Source organism: Dendrobium catenatum, unplaced genomic scaffold (assembly GCF_001605985.2).
Source record: "Dendrobium catenatum unplaced genomic scaffold, ASM160598v2 fragScaff_scaffold_1273, whole genome shotgun sequence".
NCBI classification, from domain to species: Eukaryota; Viridiplantae; Streptophyta; class Magnoliopsida; order Asparagales; family Orchidaceae; genus Dendrobium; species Dendrobium catenatum.
This window is the reverse complement of record NW_021319735.1, coordinates 3,380-6,037: the sequence shown is the minus strand read 5'-3', so window position 1 is coordinate 6,037 and position 2,658 is coordinate 3,380.

Sequence of the window (2,658 nt, the reverse complement as noted above, 5' to 3'; positions counted from 1 at the left end):
GAAGAACACCAATTTAAGTAGGGGAGTGCTTAATAACCTTTAACCACACAACAATCTAAAGAAATTGAAGATACATTTATTTGTGGATGTTAGGCCTGCAATGGGGAGGAATGACATTGGTTAGAAGGATTGTAACTGGCTACAAGGTATTAAAAATTTTTACAGCTCTTCAAATAGTCATTTCCCAAACTTGATCTCTCTTACGAGATGTCAAGAAGTGAATGACACTGAAGGATGCCAGCTCATACTCAATGAGTTCATTATAAATAATCCATCATTATTTTTAATAGTGCCGTTGAGTAGTATCAGCTATATCCAAATTTTGGAAATCATGAAGAATGAGTTGATTTCATTTCCAAATGAAGCAGAGCAGTGGTTCCTCAATAACGTGGGGACCCCACCACTCAAACTACGTGGGAAAATGATGAGAATGGTGAATCGAGCAATGCGCGGGTTGGTACGACGCGCCACTTGAAGGGTAAAATGATATATAATTGTCAAACATATGATGTCATTCTGATCAGAACATTGAAATGTTAGGTCGAGGTCCCTCGCAGTCAAATCGGATGAGATCGCCCAAAAGGGACGACCGACACCCAAAATTAAAATATGGCACTGATCAAACAACGTCAGATCGACAAACAGATGGAACCGTTGCGTTTGGAATGTCGTCGCCATTAAGAGTCTACATTTTATTTGATCAAATTGGATCATTTGAGATGGTGTCGCAAATTTCAAAGGCGATTTAAATATGATACGAAGGCACGCATATTGCGGAAATTCGCCTCTACGGAGATGACATCACGTTCGATTGCATCCGGAATGTCGTTGACATTAAGAGTCTACATTTTATTTGATCAAATTGTATCGTTTGAGGTGGTGTCACAAATTTTAAAGACGATTCAAATATGATGCAAAGGCATGCGTTAGGAGAGAAATTAGTTTCGTCGGTGATGAAATGACGTCTGATTGCAAAACGTACTACGCTGTTGTGACCGGGATATCGACAATACCCTAAATGCCCTACCAATTCGTCTAATTTCTAAATTCGCGAAACTGACATGGACTCCAAAGAAACTACATAAATTTTGAGGTGATTGCACGTATTTTGAGGAAATGCATGCGGATCAAAATGAGTTTGAACTTTTGGCGCGTAACAGATATTTCATATTAACTAATAATGACGACGGATCATCATTGTGAATACTAAACTAATAAAACTTCAATAAAAATATCAAAGTCAATTGAAATGTCAAATTCCGCTGAGAAGCTATGCTGAGAAAACTTTTACTCAGTCGATCACGCTCAAATCTCTCTCGTTGATATGAAAAAAAAAAAATTTAAAAGCTCAGGATCTCTCGCTCAAGAAGGGTCGTCCTCCCTCTATTCACTTAAAAAACCCTAGAACTGCTACTCTCCTCCCCCGGATTCAACCATAAACTTTCTTCATAACCAGCCAACCAACAACTTGTAGACATTTCTCCCCTTCTTTTTCGCCTCCACGTACACTTCTCTGCTCAATTGTCCCGCTAAACAAACCTCCACACCATTCTTTCCTCATAGCTGTCGTAGTTTGTCAGATTTCCCTCACTGGTTCGGACTCCACTTCACTCCACACAACCTTCTTCCTTCGCACGCAAGCCTCACGCCTTCAAGGTCTGATTTCTCTCAAGATCCCAGTTCAACAACCCCTTTTAACTTGTAATCTTGCTACAACTTTTCAAACCATGACTGAAAGCCTTTTAAATTATAGTACCGAATCTTGTTCCACTTTTACATGAACCTTGCCAAATTCCATATAGACCCACAATTTCTTTTGCTACATGACAAGTTTTTGCTACAAGACAAATTATTATTTTTTTGACTGAATCAGGCATTAACGACTTTTTTTTAGCTTTGACAGAAATGATTTAAACAAGTTTTTTCTTCTCTAGATATTAGTTACATTAAATTAAATCTCTCACTGTAGCCATAAGGAGTTACTTCATCTACACACTTTACCTTTGATAATTTCTTTTCTTTTAGTTAATTAATTAAGATAGTTTAGGTAATCTACTAATCAAAACAAATGATTTACAAAATTGGAAGTATACAGCTTTTCTTTAATTTTTTTTAGCAATATGTTATTAGTTATTACTTCTATTAACAGCACCAACTTTTTTTTTTAGTTATAAATATTTTGTTCTTTATTGTTAGTAAAAAAAAGAGGGGGAAGTCATGTTAACATATATGCTATATAATATTTTTTTTATTCTAATTACCTGTAGCAGTAAGTCTATCTTCCCTTCAAAATTCAAAAAGTAAATTCTTTTTTTTTGTATCATTTAATTAGTCCATTTTGTTGTTATACATATAAAGTTTAATTAGTATTTAATTAGTTCATTTGCTGTCATATATATATGCGTGTTATTCTCTGTGCATAAATATATATATGTTATTCTATGTATATAAATATATATATTTTTAAATTTATGATTATACTAATTTTTATTAGATTTATTTATATACTTTATTATGTTAAAGTACTCTAAAAAAAGAGATGTGGTGAGTTTCAAAAAAAAAAGTATGTGAGATTATTTCCAAAAAAAAGAAAAGAAAAAAGAGGTTTTTGTGCATCTCACCGTCATCGCCAACCATCACGAAGATATAAATTTCCAA